This window comes from Tupaia chinensis, unplaced genomic scaffold (assembly GCF_000334495.1).
Source record: "Tupaia chinensis unplaced genomic scaffold, TupChi_1.0 Scaffold000228_1, whole genome shotgun sequence".
Classification (NCBI taxonomy): domain Eukaryota; kingdom Metazoa; phylum Chordata; class Mammalia; order Scandentia; family Tupaiidae; genus Tupaia; species Tupaia belangeri.
Window position 1 is genome coordinate 828040 of NW_006159703.1, and position 21730 is coordinate 849769.

Consider the following 21730-nt stretch of genomic DNA (forward strand, 5'->3'; position numbering starts at 1 on the left):
CCTGGGGGGTGATTTCTCGCTTTCTGTCTCTATGTCTCTCTCTGTCTGTCTGGCGAGCGCACGCGCCCTACAGTGAAAATCTCTCTCAAAAAAAAAAATAAAAAAAAAAAAGATCATGTCTTATTAATTAAGTTTTTTTAATGAAAGGAAGTACAGCTTTATTGACATGTGCAAAGCAAGGAGAGCTGAAAAGGGAGTTTCCTGCATGCAGTCTTAAGAGCATAATTAAGGGTGGAGGTCTTGGGTACATGATCAGTTCAATGAGTGATTCAAAAGAATGTAATCATCTTGTGAACTTTCTTGATTGGTGGCATTGGTGGGGCCTTAGGTAATCAATTTCTATTCTCAGAGATGGCAAGCACAAGACTTCAGGCACCATTCGACCTGGACTCTATGTGCTCACTGCCAGTAGTTTCCATCCTGCAAAACAGTCTAATTTTTTGGAGGAGTTTCTTTTCTTCTTTTATTTTTTTCATGAGAGGGTATGTGCACTTGCAATGGGAGTAAGAAGAAGAGGGAGAGAGAGAATGAGTACCCTCCACAGGATCCAGGTATGCCATGAACGCTTTCCTTCAGCCTCCAACATAGGGCCCCTGGGCACTTGCACATGTGCCTGGCAAGTGTTTTTCTGGCCAGGCAGGAATTCTAATATCTGTCTCCATTTGAGATCTGGCTTCCCATCAAAAGTAAATGGCTCAATCCTCAACAAGTCAATTAAGAATGTATCTTAGAATAAGATTAAATTCCCACTGATACTATTTAGCTAAAAGATAAAGTAAGACTGTTTTCTCACCTTCTTTGCCCCTTTCTTTCCTTCCCTCATTCCTGTCAGAAAGCAGTTAATAAATGCCTGTTTTATGACAGAAGCAGTACTAGATGCTATAGAAACTTTTCAAAAAGACTAGAAGGTGCCCTGCCATTAGAGTCAGACTCTTAGCGAGTGTTTTAAGTGCTGTGCAAAGCTAGGTCCTGGACCAGCCCACTGCTTTGCAAGTTAATGAGGCTGTCCTAACACTTTTCACCTAAGCCAACTGAAGCAAATTTGAATAAGAGTTACTCAAATATTAGCCTATATACATTAAATTATACCCAGATGTAAATTAATACATTATATAGCATTCCAACTCAGAGCTAGTGTTTAAGCAAGCTGGATTCCACGTGGCTGACTGTTAGATTCGAGTTCTGGACCCGGGAGCTTGAAAATCATGCTGGTCACATGTATATGCATGCCCAAAATCCTGCTAAGAGGGAGAAATGGAGGAGAAGGAATTGTGGCTTAACCATGTCCTATGGGGAGTACTTTCTCACTTTCCCTCTCTTTCTCTTTCTTTCTCTCTGTCTCTAGCCTTCTAGAAAATTTTAAAGAAGAAAAAAGAAAGGAAGAAAAAGAGAAAGAACACCAGATTCCACAAAGCCAAGTACAGTTTGAGTCCCAGATCAATTCCTTGAAAAACATACTGGGTATATATATACATAAGTAAGCAAAATCCTGACAGAAAAGAGAAACAGTGGAATTGTGGTGTGACCACACCCCAGCAAAGCCCAGTGGGAGATACTTTCTTTCTCTCTTTTTTGTTTCTCTCTCTCTTTCTCTTTCTGACAACTACACTTGCTCTCTAGTAATTAAAAAGAGTGTTTAAAAAATGTTAAAATTTAAAAAGTGCCTTGCCATCAGAAAATTTACAACTACATAAATGTGACCATGCACTGTAGTGTAGAGTAAGAATTTCATAGTAAAAAAGATTAAAACTCAAGTTTTGTTTCTTCTATTTTCTAATGAAGTCTTTGGCCACGTTACTGAAACTTTTTGAGCCCTTTCCCTTAGTAATATGGAAATAATAATGTTTACTGCATGGTGTTGCTGTGAACATTAAATACACTGATGTATGAGATAACTGATAGTAAATATTTAATAAAGGGTTGCTATTAGTAAGAAATTTGGATATGAACATCTTTAATAAAAGGAAGAGAGCAAAAAGCACTACGAGGAAATTTTGGTTGAATGTTGTAGAGCTAACAGACACTGTTTTTAATTCATTTTGTTCATATCTTTTAGTTATAACTGTATATCATAAAAGCTTTCAATATACACATAAACAGCATAATAAACATTCATGTGTCCATTATAGGCCTACAGTAATTATCAATATATTTTCTCTTGATTTTTCCTTTTTTTAAAAAATTTTGTTTAAATTATTATTTTATTTTCTAGATACCATTGTACTTTGAATTCTTAGACTCAAAAACTAATTGAGAGAGGCAGAATAGAAAAGTGGTTAAACACACACACACACACACACACACACACACGTTGTAATTAGACTCCTTGGTTTATATTTAAATTACTAGCTATGTAACTGGATGCATCTTACATAATCTCTCTTTTGTCATAAGCTTCCTCATCTGTAAAATGGCAATAATAACTTAAAGATCTTGTGAGATTAAATGAACTGATGAAGATAAAAATCTCAGTACACAGCAAGTATGTAGTAAACATTCAATAAATGTTAGCTACTATTTTTCTGTTCTCATTGATTTGATTTGATTGCTATGCTGGTATTATTGGTTCGTAACTTTAGAGCATTGATTATGGAAAATGTAGACTGCAATATTACTTTTCTCGATTCTTAATTTACTGATTGAAACCATGCTTCTGGTATGATAGGAGATGAATGTTTTGAAATATTTCATGGATCCTTAAAAGAAGACCTGTTCTCAACCTTTTAGACTAGGGAAATTTAATACACAGCTATAAATCAACCTAATTAATTATTATTTCTCCATTTTTGTCTTTATGGTCTATTTGATATTTAAAAACATGAAAGACTTTTTGAAGTCATAGCATATTTCATGGATCTATTGAAAATTATTTTCTTTTCTTTTATATAATCAACCAAAGCACTTAAGGGTGAAGACAGGGTCACATTTTATATTCCAGTTTTTGTCTCTTGCCTAGCACTAGGTAAATGATGTAGAGATTTGCCAATGCTATTCCATCTGTATGTCTTTCTTCTTATGCTTCTTCCCTGTGTTAAAAGCTACTCATCCTTTCTATTTATTTATTTTAATGCCAGGTGACAGGTAGATGCACACAAAAGAGGGGAGAAAGAAAGAAAGAGAGAGAGAAGAGAGAAAGAACTTCCCACCAAGGCCTGGTCTCACTGCAATATCTTTTCCTCCAATTCTTCATCCTTCAACATGTTTTACAAGCCATTAGGGACAGAACTTGTCCTCACCTGGCCATATGGGATTCAATTTCTCTGCACAGTGTTTAACATCTGCCCTAAAGATCCTGCCTGCATCCTTAAATCTTAAATTCACTTATCTTCCTCATAGATTGGGTCTTGTTTTTTATAACATTATGTGCTTTTTGTTTCCATTACTTATTGATTTACAATTCTACAGTCATTGTCTGATTATTTACTGAAGTCTAACTCTAGACTGTAAGCTCATGAAAGGCCTTTAAAAGTCACAGCATGAGTGAAGAAGCATTATATGTTTTGTTCACCCATCTATGCTCTGCACAGAGCCTGGCCACAGAAGTTTAGAATCTTGGCTTTGAGCCTGATTAGCAGAGTCCCTCATCAGTTTTTACGCTTACTAGTCCCACGACCTTGGGCAAGGCACTTAGCTTGTTCAGGCACTGTTCTTGTTATCTATAAAATGGGATAAAAATTTAATGAACAAATAAAAAAACAAAAAGACATCAATACTACCCAAAGTGATCTGAAAATTAATGAAATTCTTATAAAGTAAAAAATAAATAAATAATATCTTATGTAATCATTCTGAGGTTAAATTAGATGCATTTATAGAGCAATTAAAGCTTTGACAACTATACACCAAGCAAATTTCTAGGTTCTGGAGATAGGATAATATCCCCAGAAGAAAACAGATGAGGTCTTTGCTCTTGTTAATTCATATTTCAAAGAAAGAGAAAAAAGAAGCACATACCCAAGATAAGTTAAAAAGTGACATGAAAAAAATTAAAAGAAGGAGAAGAAAAGACTGTGTGGAAAGTAAGTGGAATCATGCATGTGGATAACTTATATTAAATATTCAGGGATGTCTTGTCTGTTGGGTCTGCCATCTAAGCTAGATCTGAATTGGAACAAGGAACTGGCCATGTACATAACTGAAGGAAGAACAATCTACTAACAGGAGCCAACAAGCCTCTATCATGAAAATGAACTTTGGGTGAACAGCAAGAAAGTCAATGTGGCTAGAATATGATAAGCAAGAGAAAGATTCAGTGATTTTATAATATTGGTAAAACAGTGGGGAAGGGAAATAGGGCTCATAACTTTAAAATCCTGCCAGGCACATAGTAAGTCTCAGTAAATGTCAGCCAGTTTTATTGTCGGTGTTGTCATTTTGTATTATGATTTTTTAGAAATGATAAATTTTGAATAAATAAATCAATGCTTTAATGGAAATAAGTATGATTGCACTCAGGAAAAAAAAATGAAAAAAATTAAGGCATAGGCACACTGAGGAACTTGCCAACTGCAAACATTGAACGTAGGGATTCATTCCTTCTAATCTCTACATAAGATTGAATGTAGAGATTGGAAATAAAAAGAAAAACTTTATTTTGCTTTGAGGGAGCCACAATTAATTTTAATATGAAGTCAAAGAAGCCACAGTCTTCAAAGGAAGGATAGCCAAAGTCTTCTGTATATTAGACACAGAGAACATTGTCAATGGAGTTGACTGTAAACATTTGTAGTGGGAATTTGTTGGTTTAAGCTTATAATCCTCCATTTCCTTTTTGTCAGTCAACACACTGCTTTTCTTCTAGAAGAATTCTTCCACTTAGTTATTGTGATTTTGGTGGGGGTGAACTGATTCAGTCCTGGCCATTTCAACAGGAGTTCAAAGAAATTATATGATACAAATTTATTTAATTAAAAATACAATTCTGGACCTTTGGATGCAACCATCTGAAGGAAGTACTCTTTTCTACTGGATATGATATAACCCTGACATTGATATCCATTCAGAGTTCCAGCTTAAAAATGACATCAAAGAAAGAGAAGTCAGAGCCTAAAAACAGAGAACAAATAATGACAGTTTTGATCAACTAGATCCTGCTTTGCCTAAATACCACTAAGTTTGTTCATTATTGAGACAATAATTTATTTTTATACTTTCTTTAGAGAGAGATTTTTGCTATAGGGTTCATGCACTCGTCAGAGACAGAAAGCAAGAAATCACCCCCAAGGGAGGATGGCCACGCCGCAATCCCTTCTCCTCTAGTCTCCTATCAGGATTTTGGGCATGCAAGGACACACGTGTAACTTGAGTTTTAAGCTTCTGGTTCTGGGACTCAAACCATGATCAACTATGTGGGAGTCCAAAACATAACCATTATGCCATCTGTTGTTTCCTTACTTTTATATTTAAGCCCATGTGAGTTAGCACTTCTGTCACTTACAAAGGAAAAACTCTTGATTGAAAAAGAAGTTTTAGGGCCAGCTTATGGCATGGTGATTAAGGTGGCTGGAATCCACATGGCTGACTGCTCAATTCAAATTCCAGACCCAGTGACTGGAAAAACACACATGTTTATACATGCCCAAAGTCCCCAAAGAAAGAGAAGGGATTAAGGCATGACCGTTCCCATGAGGAATCTCACTTACCCTGTCTCTCTCTCTCTCTCTCTCTCTCTCTGAATATGCACATCCTCTGGCAAAAATATGAAAAAAAAAGAAACAGATTTTAAAAGATGATATTCAGTCACACTAAGTAAAATTATAAAATATGTGAATATACCTAAATAATATTAAAGGGATACAAATGTCAGATGGTTTTATTATATAACATTTTAGACTTCAAATCACCTTAGTCAGCTTTAAATACACATATTTGTTTTTTATGTTTTACTCTTCATTTAATCACAAAGACAAGATAAATCTGTATGTTAAGATCATTCTCCTATCCATTACCCTTTAGCACTCTGCCTTGATACACTCCCAACATTCCCCACTCAGTAATTTGTCAATTAGAAAATTGCAAAAAAGACCATGTCAAAACAAAAACTATATCGCAGTTAAACAGACAAGAGAAGCTTTATTCTAGACTATTGCAGTAGGGGAATGAGGCCAACAATGAATCCGAAATTAATTCCATTAAAACAAAGTACAGGAGAGTTTTAAGAGGTGGGCTGAGGCAAGATTGTAGACCATCTGTGTTTGCTAATTTGCCTTACCCAAAGGAGGAGATATAAACTTTGTTTATCCTATCTTCATGACAGGAGGTAGCTTTACAGCTTGGACCAAGGGGCCCTGTTAAATTAGGGTTTTACCTTTCCATGAACATAAAGAGAGTGGTAGTGTTATCTCCTTTAATATTACTGAAAAGATGGATCTCAGGTCCTTGACAGGACAGTGCTGGGAGATAAGAGGCCTCTAAACAGATTTGCATTTTGGCCCAACCTGCTGGTGCATACTGCTAAGATGTTGGTCTTCCACAGGCAGGGAGCATGTGGGAGATCTTTCCAAGTCCAACCTAAAGACCAGGTGCAGTGCCATGCTCCTATAATCTCAGTGAAATGAAAAAGCTTGAGACAGGAGTAGCGTAAGCTCCAGGCTGCCCAGGATACCATACCAAGACCCTATGTAAATAAAAAGATCAGGTCATGATGGTGGCAAGTGCTTGTAGTCCCAGATGAGAGGTTGAAGCAAGGCAATCTCAATATGGTGAGACCTTGTCTTAAAAATAAATAAATCGGAGCCAGTAGGTTCAAGTGCTGGACTCCCACATGGTCAACCGTAGTTCAAGTCCTGGGCCTAACAGTTTGACAATCACATCAGGCAAATATGTGCTGGTGTCCACAATCCTAAGAGGAGAATGGAGGACAAGGAATCACGGCATGGTTGTATACTCCCTAGCGGGTGATAGCTCACTTTCCTTCTTACTGACTTTCTCTCTCTCTCCGGCTAGTGCGCACATCCCATGGAAAAAATCCTTAAAAAACAAAAAATAATTAATTAATTAATTTTAAAAAGACATCTTAAAAGGGTAAAATATTTGACAATTACAATGTTTCTAAGGAAAATGCTCCAAGAATAAGGACATCAGGGCCTAGAATTCATAAGAAATAAGTCTAAGTTTAATCAAACTGAGCAAAACATGAAGGCTCCTTTGGTCAATCAGTATGTGATGCCCTGAAACATTTCCGCTTCATGTGCTCAGTAAAAGCAGCCATAGGAATGGCTCCAGTATCCTTTGGATTTGCTCAGATGTAAAGCTATTGAACCTTTAAGACTCGGGTCTCTAGAAATATAAATTAGCCCCACTCTGGCTGAAATTCTCCTTCAACATTAGAATGGTGACATCGACATTTTGTCCTCCATGGATGGAAATTCTCAAATAATCCCACTTGTAAAACTGAAAAAGTAACTATCTTCCATGGCTGTTGTAAGCACAAGGGAAAGTATGGATAGAATATCAGACATAGTAACTGACACCTGACAACTGCACACAAGAATATACTAGTTAATTAGTATTATTCAGTTTCCCAATATACATTTTGAATTTAAGAGTAGAAACAATTTGAATGATTATACAACTATTGTTTATGTATTAGATGTCCTTGGACAGATTTTTGCCCACGGCTACATTTTGTTTGACCTCATGGTAATTGATTTTTGTATGTATGTGTGTGTGTTTGTTTTTACAAGGTTTGATTAGTTGTCAGTATTTTTTTAAGACTTATTTATTTTTTGAATTATATATTAATTGTATTTGTTATTATTGTTTATTTTATTTATTTTTTAGAGAGATTTTTGCTATAGGGTATGTGCACTTGCTAGAAAGTTAGAGAAACAGAAAGCAAGAAGTCATCCACCAGAGAGGATGGTCATCCTGTAATCTCCTCTTCTCTGCCTTTCTCCTTTTGGGATTTTTGGCATGGATGTACATGTGCCTGTCGTGAATTTTAAGCCACTGTGTGTGGGACTCAAACCACGGTCAACTACGTGGGAGTCAGTGACATAACCATTCCACCATCTCTGGCCTCCCTGTTTATTTTTTAATTTGACCAGAGAGAGAGAGAGAAAGAGAAAGTGAGAAGGCAATCTAACAGGTCTGGGATTCAAACCGTTGTGGGCCATGTGGTTGTCCAGCACTTCAACCAACCACCATGCCACCTACTGGCCACAAATTTTACTTATTTTCTTATTATTATTTAATTTACTATAGGGTATACATGTGCTCACCAGATATAGACTGCAAAAATCAGAAAGCGATGTGGGAGTCCAGCACCTTAACCATCATGCCACCTGCTTAACAATAGTTAACAATATTTTTCAACTGAGGAATTCCATAGAGAAATCTAAATTGAGCTATTCTCTTATTGATGGCTGCATTGGTTAATTCCAAATTTTTGCTAACATAAACACTGGTCCTTGGTTTATTAAGGATCAATGAGTGTCTCTAGGTTAGTTTCTGGGATGTGAAATTGTTAAATTGTAGGAAAGAGGTAGTTCATATTTTATCAGATGTGACCAAGTTACCTCCAAAGTGTCTGAACTAATCTACAGTCTCACCAACAAACATGACAGTTCTTATTCCCTCACAACTCCTGTAATATGTTATAGTGTTCCCTCCAATTTGATAATTTAAAATTGGTTAGACTCTTCTATTTATTTTGCACTTTCCCATTGACTTGGGAGGTGCACCTCTTTCCTTATGCTTTTTGGTGGCTTATATCTCTTTTTCTGTGAATTCTCTTAACTTATTTTGGACAACCTTTCTATAGAGAAGAAAAAGATTATACATTATTAAATTTAATTTTATTTATTACCATAGTCATTTTAATATTATTTTGAATAACATATATCTTTTTTAAATAATTATTTATTTTATTTATTCATTCATTTATTTTTTAATTTGACCAGAGAGAGACAGAGGGTGAGAGTGAGAGAGATAAAGTGAGAAAGCCAAGCCACCAGGTCTGGGACCTGAACCATTGTCGGCCATGTAGGGGTGTTCAGCACTTTAACCACCATGCCACCTGCTGGTCCTGAATAATATATATCTTTACTGTGTATTACATTTCTTTTTCCAGCACGACTACCAGGCATATCAGTCAAGACAAAGACACTACTATCCACAACATCATCATCAAATAGCTTTTCATCATTTTTTTCAGATTATCATTATTATTATTATTTATTCTCATTTTATTAAACATCCAATAACTATGTATAGTTTGGCTTGTATAAAGAATTTACCTAACATTATAAGAATTTACCGAAGTACTTCTCAGACCAGTCCAGTTGAGAATACTATACACGTTATCATCAACAGGTAATAAACCATTCCTGTGTCCCACTAGTGTCTTGCCTTTCTATTTGCTCTCTTGCTATCTTTCTCTATTCTCTTCCCTTCTGCCCCTACCCAGTTCCACACTGTCTTCAGCATCCATAGCTATTTTTACTGCTTTTATGCCCTCCAATATTTCAATCTCTACCATAAAGTTTGGATAGTCAGTATATAGTAAGTGGATTCATACAATATCTTTCTTTCATAACCTGGCTTGCTTGACTAAGCAATAAGATCCTCCATTTTTGGTCATTTTATATCAAATTCCAGGGTGGTTATTTTTTTAATTTTTTTATGGCTGAGTAGTATTCCATAGAATATATGTCCCACACTTTTTCCATCCACTCATCTGTTTGTGGACACTTAGGTTGGTTCTGAGTCTTAGCAATTGTGAAAAATGCTGCAATAAACATTGAAGTATAAGCGCTTTTCCAACTGAGCATTCTCCTTTCCATTGAGTAGACACCCAGAAGTGGGATTGCTAGATCAAATGGTAGTTCTGTTTGTAGATCTTTGAGGAATCTCCATCCTGTTTTCCACAGAGGCTGAAACAGTTTAGATTCCCACCAACAGTGTAGGAGAGTTCCCCTTTCACCACATCCCTGCCAACATTTATCACCTTTGGTATTTTTAATCTTTGCCATTCTGGCAGGAGTTAGGTGGTATCTCATTGTGGTTTTAATCTGCATCTCCCTTATGATGAGGGATGTTGATTACTTCCTCATATGCTTTTTATTTATTTATTTTTTTTGGAGAAGTTTTCGCTATAGGGCGCGTGTGCTTGCCAGACAGATAGAGAGAGACAGAGAGACAGAAAGCGAGAAATCACCCCCCAGGGGGGATGGTCACACCTCAATCCCTTCTCCTCCATTCTCCTCTCAGGATCTTGGGTATGCACGCACACGTACCTGGCGTGAGTTTTAAGCCACCAGGTCTGGGATGCGAACCACAGTTGACTACGTGGGAGTCCAGTGACATAGCCATTATGCTAACTGCTGGTTCCCCCTCATATGCTTTTTGGCTATTTGTATGTTTTCCTTAGCGAGATTTTTGTTCAGCTCATTTTTCCATCTTTTAATTGGGTTAATCATTTTTTTTGGGTGTAAGCCACTTGAGTTCCCTGTGCATTCTGGTTATCAGTCCCTTAACTGAGGCATATTGGACAAAAATACTCTCCCATTCTGAGGGCTGTCGATTCAAACATGTTACTGTGTCCTTTGCTGTGCAGAAACTTCTTAATTTGATAGAGTTCCACTTGCCTATTTTAGGGATTACTGCATGTGCTTTGGGAGTCTTCTCTAAGAAGTCTTTGCCTACCGCAACGTCTCCCAGAGTTTCCCCAGTATTTTCCACTAGTAGTTTTATAGTTTGAGTAGACTCTGATTTTTAAAAATGTTCTTTGAAATCTTTGCTGTCCGTCCCAACCACATCCTCCCCACTATGATTTCCTTTAATGACTCAAATCATAATTTTAATCATTTCTCTCCATATATCCACAAAGTGCAATTGGACTAATCCTTACTATATTTATTGGACGACTTCCGTGAACGTCAGGTGATGCTCTGAAATGCAAAACTGTCAAATAAGGAGTTACCGGGTTGGGTGGGAGCCGGGGACTGCAAACAAAAAAAGTAGCGGTACATAAAAAACAACCTTTGTTAGCCTCTCGATTTTTAGAACAAATGATGCATAATAAATGTTTGCTCAGTGAATGAATATAGTTCAGCTTTGAATAACAGATTATTACAAATGTAATCAGTTCACATTCTTATATGCCTCTAATCAAATTTGCCCTTTATGGCAATGAGCTGATTCCAGGGGCCTGCTTGCTGTCATTACATTAATCACTTAGAAGAGTCTCTATTGGATGTAGCACTTCGAAGTGTTTTTCCTAAGCTTTTTCCTTGGTCACCTTAGCTGATGAAATGGGGGGGGGGAGCTCTTTTGCTTATTTTGAACTTGCTAGTTTGTTTGTTTCCCTATTGCATCCTGAAGGCAAGCAAGTTATTTTCCTTTGCACATTTTGCACTTTTCTATTCAAAAAGAAGGGGAAAAAATAGAATATCAAGTTGTCAGCAAACAATCTGTCTTAAATAATTGAATAACAAGCTCTATTATCCCAAAATACCTCTATAAAATATGTGCAGCAGCTAAGGAAGAAAGCAAAAAAATCTCTGAATTCTATGGGGCAAATTGGGTGACAGCCTGAAACCTCACATTCATGACAATGTGCAAAACAATATATCTACACTCATGGTTTCTGTGTGTTTATTTAATACAGATAAATGGCTGGTGCAAAATAGATGATCATTTATGAGATGCCTCAACCATCTGCAATGAACTAAAAGGTCTGGAGAATGCATGTGAGCATAGCATGGATTTGTTTGTCTCCAAGCACTGATCCTGGGATTTGCCCTTTTTATTATTATTATTATTTATTCAACAGGAATCTAAATCCACTTACAAAATAAAAGAAAAAACAAAAACTTCCCCTTGAGTTGATAACTCTGATTTAAGTGAGATTTTTGTTTACAGTGGATTATTGAAGTGCTGTGTTTGGCCCTGTTTTAAATAACTTTCTGCACTTCTCCTGGGAAAGCATGCCAGTTTAAAGACTTGCCTATTAGCAAAAGCTTGCTGATATTCAGCCTAACTCAACAATTTCTCTTTTTCTTTAATTGCACCTTCACCCTTCAGGCTTCTTTGAGATGCACAATACAATGCCCAACTTGCTTTGAGTCCCCAGCTCTTAGTCTACATACCTTCATCTGAAGAGTCACCCAGTCATTTTTTGAACAAATTACTTCCTTGTCCTCTTGAGATGCTTTAAAATGTATAATACTCTCTGATCTAACCTCTGTAGAATTATAGGAAGGTTGAGTAAGAGAACCCCTCAAGATTTCCAGAATTCTCCTTCTCTATTTGTAAATAAGAAAAATACAATCCAGATATGTTCAATGATTTATCTTGTGTGTGTGTGTACCTGTTGCGAGACAAAGAGCCAGAGCTCACACCAAAATCCTGCTATATGAGCAGAAAATGCTCCCAGGGTTTAGACAAGTAATATAAATAAGTGTAATGGGCTAGATATAGCACATTAGAATCAGTGTGGGAGGGAGGAATGTATGTGCCGATCTGGAGAGGCATGTTCTTTGTATAAGGGCAGCTACTAGTCACAATCACCATTGTGAACCATTCTGAGCCTTCAAGAAAAATCTGAATTCTGAATGTCTGAATGAGATATTCTGGTTTTAAAAACATTTTTAACTAATTAAGATTATCTGAAAATCCCCTGCAGACAGACTCAGCCATGAAGGCACAGTGGCAGCATGCTGTTTGACAATGGTGGAAACCATAGGGAAGATTAGGGCTCTGTTCCTGCGTCAACCTGTACACATCGAGCACGTGTTCACATACACACGATTCTGGCTGGCTGAGAAGGTTGTGGGGAGGATCACGGCATGGACACTGTTCAGGGTGCTTGTCTCTCTTGAAATAAATAAATAAATAAATAAATAAATAAATAAACTTTAAGAACATTCTCTGATGACAGACTAAAACTGAAACATGACTGAATTTAGTCTACAAGGCAATAGCTTTTATATAGTACTGTGAAATCTCATACAATTTCTCCTTTAACTGTGGAATGGTATTAGGAGCTGGCAGTGTCTTGAATAGTCATAAAATCCATTGACCTCAGTTTATAGACATAGAAGCTAAAGAAAATGGGAAGATCGTAACAACTTGAATTATTAGCCAGACACACCCACATCATAGCCTCACAATGGTGAAAGAGGCTTCCCTTCCCTTTGAATTTAGGTTTGGTTTTGTGTTTTGCTTTGGCCACTTATTGGACAGACAGACATGACTTGAGGACTTGAAGGGAACCTGCCTGATCAAACTTAGCCTCTTGCTTAAGTGCCTGTGGTGTAGGGCAGGATGTGTCTTATAATGCTGCTCAGGGAGGGTGAACAGACCTGGATAGAAGCTATGCTTTCAGCCAAGCCCAGGTGAGGTCAGCCCAGGTCAGCGGAACCCTAGCCAGCCTGCATATGCAGGTTCTTAAATAAGAATGAATGTTGTATTAATCCAATAGAAGTTTGTGATTCTTTATTACATAACAACAGTGAACTAGTAGAGAGATTTTTCTCAAGATTACATAGTAAGTGGAGAATAGGAGTAGAATTAAAATCCAGGGTCCAGACTCCTGTCTTATCTACAATATTTTCTACTCTGTTGTATTCTTATGTCCTGGTGATTCTCAATTGCCACTTTTTCCATTGCCTGTCACATTAAGCCAAAAACCAACCAACAAACAAAAACAAAAATGCAAAACCCTGATCTTTCATTCTTTTTTGCAACACTTTCTTGCAGCGATGGTTTTAGTCTTGCCATATACCTATCAGAGATTTGAACACAGCTTTGATTTTCACAAAGATAAATGAAAATAATCTAGCTTGATTGCTGTTAGACAATTAGGATTTGCACAACTAGAATTTGAATTTACATAAAAATTAAGCCAATCTCTGTGCAAGATGAGATTAGAATTACCACTAATTTAATTGAGGTTGCTTAAATGGCTTATAATCGGTATGATTGTTGCCAATTGCTTGCATTTTCAGGAAGGTAATCAGAACCTGTGCAGAAAATTCTACCTCCAAATCAATTAAACTGTAAAACACATTCTCTTTCTTTTAGGAAAGTTTTATGGTTTGGGTTTTACTTTATAGTAAAAGACTTTATTGAAGTCAGATCTATGTATCCAGGAACAAATTGCAAATACTTCAGGTTTCTGGTTTTTTTTCTTCACTATTCATTTTGACCAGGGATGGAGTTTATGAAAATACTCCTGCTTCCAGGCTCCTGAGAATAAGGAGGGAATAAGAAGCCTCGACTTCTTAGGGTTGTAGTGAGGTATAAGTTGTTACAAATATACTAGCCCTCATATACACACATATGCTTAGAATAGTGCTAGAGTACACACAGGAATAGCTCACTACAACTTTCTTCTTATCATTGTTAAATATAATGTGCTACCAGACTTGCTCCTTTCTCTTTATCATCTATAAATCTATCTACCACTCTTATATCTACAGAATGCACAATTGTCAGAGAGAAACAGAGAGAGAGGGGAGGGGGAAAGCATCCCCAGTGGTGTGTGGTGCTAGTCAAAGATTCAAACTGTGGTCAGCTATGGGGATCTGACTCTGCTAATCACAAAGGGACTTGAAATTGGTCTGAGAGATCAAGCATATGTATCCTCTTACATTCCTGCCTATGGCCTTGCATAGGATGTGTTTGGGTAAGGCTGGCTTGAAGAAGATGAGCTCTCCCTAGCTCAACCGTTCTCTCTCCCTCTGTTTCTATCTATATATCTCCAAGATATATATTACATCCAAGATACTATATATGTATATCTTGAAAGTACTTTGTTAATAATTAATCAATATGAGCTTATGTATCAGGCAATGGAAGAGATTTCCTGCTACTCACCATCACCCTTTCCCCAAACCACATGGATCTGAAAGGTGTCTATGATCCTAAGAGACATTCATAGCCCACAATATTACCCACTTACCTGGGGTGACTGAAGCGACAAAAAAGACTAGAAATTAAAGTACTGAAAAAATAAATAAACAAAACCATTTCTATTGTAGAGAACTTAGTATCTCTCAGGACAGTGCTTCTCAAATTTTAATGTGCAAGAAATTCTCTGATAAATACAGAAGTACAGGTTCTGATTCCATCACTCAGAATGGATCCTGAGGTTCTATATTTCCAATGAGCCCCCAATGCTGATCCATGGATCACACTTTGAATAGTACAGACTTAAGGCAATAGTTTTCAAACTTTCATGTGCATAAAAATAACCAGTGGTGCTTCTTAGATGCAAAATTTTTACCTCTCCGTAAGGGATTTTGGTACAGTTGATCCAGGAATATTTGTCTAATGATTTTTCAGTCTTATGGAACACATTGTGACATAGTATCTAGGCCTTGAATCTGTCAAAGGGCAGAGACTCCCAGGATTAACTCTCTATGTCTGTTCAGAGAAACACTGTAGGGCAGGTGGCTAATGTATTGTACTAAATTAAAAAATGAATGGAGTGGGACAAGCAGATGGTATAAGAGTTTTATCGCTGGATTCCCATGTAGTCAACCATGGTTTGAGTACCCTAACTGATGTCTTAAAACTCATGCCAGGTGCCTATGTGTGCATGCCCAAAATCGCAAAAGGAACATGGAGAAGAAGGGATTGTGGCATGGCCATCTCCCTAGATGATGATTTCTCACTTTCTGTCTCTGTCTCTCCAGTGAGTGTACGCACCTCATAACAACCCTATCTTTTTTTTTTTTTGAGAGGTTTGCGCTATAGGGCGCGTGTACTCGCCAGACAGACAGAGAGAGACATAGAGACAGAAAGCGAGAAATCACCCCCCAGGAGGGATGGTCACACCGCAATCCCTTCTCCTCCATTCTCCTCTCAAGATCTTGGGCATGCACACATAGGCACCTGGCATGAGTTTTAAGCCAATGGGTCCGGGATGCGAACCGCGGTCCACTACGTGGGAGTCCAGCGACATAGCCATTACGCTAACTTCTGGTTCCCAAAAGTATCTCTTTTAAAAAAGAAAACCTGAACAAATTGTGGTTCCACAGGTAGGTAAAATTTGGAACACTAAATTAAACAGTTGAAAATATTGCTCTCTACAAGCCTTTTAGAGCCTTGTATAATGATAGTTCCCACCATACCAAGAATAGAACATGTTACTCTGAAATGCCAAACATCTCCCAGAAAAGGATTTTCAGGAACAGTGCTTGGGAAGTTTGGCCCTCAGGTGGTTTGAGGAGAGAATAAATTCAGCAGTGTATGTTAGTCTAAGAAATATCCCCAACAAGTAGAAATGAAGGAAACGCTCTTTCAGGGCAGCAAGCACTCTGTTGTGAAAAACATCCAGTCTAACAATTTGAACTTTCTACAGCAGGTTTAGAGAGCATGCCTAGTCTGCATGAATGCTTAATCATCCAAAAGGTCTTTTCAAATGTTGGGACTTTGTTTTCAAGTTAATGTAAAATATACATATAGGATCATATTATTTCAAAGGGGAGAGAAAGAGATAATATGAATATATTGAGCTCTTCAGAGTAAACAATATTTAAATGATGATTTCCTTTATTTAAATTTTTTTCAACTTTAATGAGGCATAATTGTCAGTTGCAAATTACATATATTTCAAATGGACAAGGTGATGATTATATATTATCACAATCAAATTAACTGGCTCATCATCACTACCCATAGTTATCAATTCTCTGTGTATGTGATGAGCACACTTAAGATCAACTCTTTTAGCAGATTTCAAATATACAATACTGTATTATCTATTATAGCTACCATGTTGGACATTGTATTCCCAGAATATATTTATCTTACAACTGTAAGTTTGTACCCTTTGATCAACATCTCCCAATCCCTATCCCAGTCCCTGGAGACCACTATCCTACTCTCTGTTTCTATGTGTTTTCCTTTTTTAGATGCCTCATATAAGTGAGATTATATAATATTTGTCTTTCTATCTGGTTTACTTCACTTAGCAGATTGTCCTCCACTTTCATCCATTCTGTTGCAAATAACAGGATTTTCTTCTCTTTTTTGGCTGAATATATACACATCTATCTGTATATATGTATATGTCATCATACACACACAAGGACACACACACCATACTTTACCTACTATTCTGTTGACAGACACCAAGGAATTTTCATGTCCTTGCTATTGTGAATAATATTGCAATCAAGATGGAGGAGTCCTGATCACTCAGGATACTGATTTCATTTATTGTAGATACATACCCAGAAGCAGAATTATAAACCATATGGTAGTTTTGTCTTTATTTTCTTTGGGAAACCATCATTTTTTATAATGGCTGGGCAAATTTACAGTATTATGAACAATATATGAGATTCCCTTTTCTCCATACTCTAACCAATACTTATTTCTTACCTTTTTTGGTAACAGCCATAATAGCAGGTATGAGGTGATAGCTGTGACTTTGGATTTTATTTCCTTGATGATTAGTGATATGTCATACTTCTTCATATACCAGTTAGCAATATATATATCTACTTTGAGGAATAAATGTCCATTTTATCTCTACCTTATTTTTTTAATTGAGTGAAGTTTAATTGAGCAAATCTTAACACAATTAGAATTGGGGAGTTCCCTGTAAAATGGTTTCTGAGGGACTCTGAGTAGCCACATGGTCATGGCGTATATAAATTTATGGGAAAGGAATGTGACGTATGAAAACCAAAGTGAGGGAGTGAGGTAGAGAAATCACTGGATTGGTTATAGCTAGTTACTGATTGGTTAAAGCTGGTTCTAGGCTATACAAACAGCCTAAAAGGTGGGCTTTCTGTGATTGTCTAAAGTATGCTTGGCTATAACTGAGTTAACCAGCACAGGAAAACAGTCTAATATGTACAATTTCAGCTTATCCATAGGAATCCAAGTGTGGGAGTACAGTGGCCATTTTAGGCCAAAATACTTGAGTTTAGCAATTTCCTCCCTTTTGGACAGGCTATCTAATTTGAGAGATTGATCAAAACTGAGGGCGTTGGTGCCCTCTGTCTACTTCATAAATGATGTTTTCTTGCTCTCAGCATAGAAATCACAAGTTTTCTCTGGCTTCTGGGTTGGAATTCACAAGTCACAATATCACACGAGTCAAACACGATGTCCCACAAGTCAAAGAGTTCTTCCTTCATGCTTTTACTGAGCTGTCTGAAACAAGACCATTCGACACTCGATGAGTGGCTGCATACAAAGCATTTAAGACTTGAGAGGATAGAGTGCACCAGGAGGACTAATGTGATAACTGAAGTGTACCCCTTCATAAAAGTTCCTAGGAAACACACAGAACTGAATTAAACAGGTTAAGGTTCAGGCAGCTTAGGCAATTCAACAGTATCTGAGCCTAGCTGTGCATTGTCATTGTCTGGAGGGTGATGATGATTATGAACCAAGTTCTCTGTTAAATGACCTGATTTAAAGAGATATTTACCTTTGTTGTAAGTCTAGTAACACAAATCATAATAACCTAGAGGCCTACCAGGAGAAATATAAAGACTAAAAAATCTTAAAAAACCCAAGCCTGCCATCCACCATTTAGGATGTCTGAAAAGCAACTATTAGATGCATCTATAAACACATCATCTGTTCCTTTCTCCTTAATATATCTGGTGGCTGAGTCAAAGGAAACTGGAGTATCATCTACATTTTTAATTAAACTTTCTGTGATACCAAAGTCAGGAAAGGTAGGTAACATTCACTTTTGTTCAGTACTAAATATAAGCCCCTAACTTGAACAAAAAGAGATCTATAGCTGGAGGGTATTTCATTAAGCAATTTTATTAAACTTGCATGTTAATCATTCATCTTTTAGAGGGTGACTTTTACCCATCCGAAACCCTAAGAGGCCTTACTGGCTATAAATTTCAAAAATTCTCTCCAGTTTATGGATAAGCTTTAAATACAACTGACACAAAACAGAATGATTATTAAAATTATGGACTAATGCAGAAAAGATCAGGAAACAATTCCACTGATGCTAATGCCTCTGTTTTTAATAAGACGTGTCCTAAAATCTCAAAGAAATAGTAAAAAGCAATTTTCTATATTAAAAAAAAAAGCAAGTTTACAATGAGAAAAGTTTTCAGTAAGATTCCTAGGGGTTCACTTTTTTTCATATATTTGATGTTGAGTTATTTGGGCTTTATTTGCTATTGAGTTATATAAGTTCCTTATATTTTGGGGATATTAATCCCTTCTCAGGTATATGGTTTTTTTTTTCTCTGATTCCAAAGTTTGTATTTTAATTTTGTTGATGTTTCCTTATTTTAATGTGGTCTCATTTATTTATTTTTGCTTTTCTTACCCATGCTTTTGGTGTCATATTCAAAAGTCATTCCCAATACCAATGCCTTGTATTTTGCTTTTATGTTTGTTTCTAAGAGTTTTATAGTTTAAGGTTTTACATTTAAGACTTCTAATATATTTGAATTAATTTTCTACACATCAGAAGGGTCCAATTTTACTATTTTGCATATAAATATTCAGTTTTCCTAACACAATTTATTGTAGAGATTATCTTATTCTCATATTGTATCCTTGACACCCTTATCAAAGAGAAATTGCACTAGAATGTGTGGTTTTACTACTGGGCTCTCTATTCTGTTCCACTGATCTACTTGTCTGATTTTATGAGAGCACTCTACTGTTTTGATTACTATAACTTTATAGCATAGTTATAATGTGTCTAGCTTTATCTCTTTGTATGATGTGATTTTATATATATAGGAAAACCTGAAAGATTACACTAATATTCAAAAAAATAAAGAATGAGGGACCAGCAGTTAGTGTAATGGCTATGTTGCTGAACTCCTATGTAGTTGACTGTGGTTCATGTCCCAACCCGGTGGCTTAAAACTCACGCTGGATGCGTTTGCATGTGTGCCCAAGATCCCAAGAGGAGAATGGAGGAGAAGGGATTATGGTGTGGCCATCCCCCCTGGGGAGTGATTTCTTGCTTTCTGTCTCTCTGTCTCTCTCTACCTGGTGAGCGCATGCGTCCTATCACAAAAACCTCTGGTGAGCGCATGGTGTCTTACAAAAAAACCTCTCAAAAAAAAAAAAAAAGAACAAAAGAGTGATAAATGCTGGCAAGGCTGCAGTTTGAAGGGCACTCTCCTACACTGTTGGTGGGAATATAAATTAGTACAATTGCTGATACATAATCATATGTTTATGTCAGAAATCTAAACATAGAACTACCATATGATCCAGCAACTCCACTCTTAAGTATCTACACAAAGGATAGGAAAACAGATGGAAAAACACTTGCACATCCATGTTTATTGCAGGATTATTCACAATTGCTAGGACATGGAATCAATCCAAATGTATAAGAATAAATGAGTGAATTGAAAAAATGTAGCACATGTACTCTATGGAATACTACTCAGCCATACCAAAAAAAAAAAAAAAAAAAAAACCCAAAAAAAAACCCACAAAACAAAGAGACTCTCTCTTTTGATATAAAGCAGATGGATATGGAAGATTTAATACTAAGTACAAGCCAGATTAAGAAAGACAAGCATTATATGTATTAATATATACCAAATGTCTGCACTCTACAACATAAACTGGAAGATTAGAAGGTATAATAGCATAGAGGTCAAATTTAGATACTAGAAATGGTATTTACAATGACGTGAAAGATCAGTACACTGAAAACTATGAAACATTGATTTAAAAAAGTGAAGAAAAAGGATTAATGGAAATTTATTCTGTGTTCATGGGTTGGAAGAATTAATATGGTCAAAATGTTTATACTATCCAAAACAATGTGCATACTGAGTGTAATTCCTATCAAAATGTGCATGGCATTTCTCATAGAATACGAAAGACCCTAAGATGTGAAACCACAAAACACCCTAATATTTAAATAATGAATTGTAAATCTTAGGGTTAATATAAAATTTTGATGAAATGATACCTTCTCACCTGTTAACACAAATTAACTCTCAATGTTACTTTTATTTATTTTATTTATTTATTTTTTTTTTGGTAGAGGTTTTTGCCTTGTAGTATGTGCACTCGCCAGATAGAGAGACAGAAACAAAGAGAAGGAAAGTGAGAAATCACCCTCTCCATCCCAAGGGGAATGTCCATGCCTTAATCCTTCACCCAGGATGTTAGGCACAAATGCACACATGCCCAGCGTGAGTTTCAAGCCACTGGGTCTGGGACTGGAAACTTGGTCAACCATCCAGGAGTCTAGCAACATAATCACTACACCATCTGCTGGCCCCTCCATGTTTCTTAAAGTTACCCCTCTGCTGAGTATGAGACTCCAGTACTTCTCTTCTACTCAAGAACACAGATTCAGACATTCTCTCCTTCTTCTCTTATGACATTCTGTTTTCATCAGCATGTAAATATTTTTTTCCTGTTATATTGAAAAACAAAAAGTTACCTTTTCTTATTATTGTTTCAAAAAAACTCCACTCTTTGATTTTTTTCCCCTACATTCACTCCAATTTTGCTGTTATTCCAACTACTCAACTGAAAATACTGTTTTCAGGCTCAATAATAATGTATATATTGCTCACCACAATGGATAATTATATATTTATCAGGAACATTGGGTATATTTGATTATTCTCAACTTCTTTATACATTTTCTTCTTTTGATATTGAGACATCACACTATTGATTTACTTCCTATTCAGTTTTTCAGTTCTTTAGAGAGATTCTACTTTTTCCCTAATCATTTTAATGTCGAACTTCCAGAGTTAATCCTTTTCCTTGTTCCTTTCTTTTTTCTTCTCTTTCC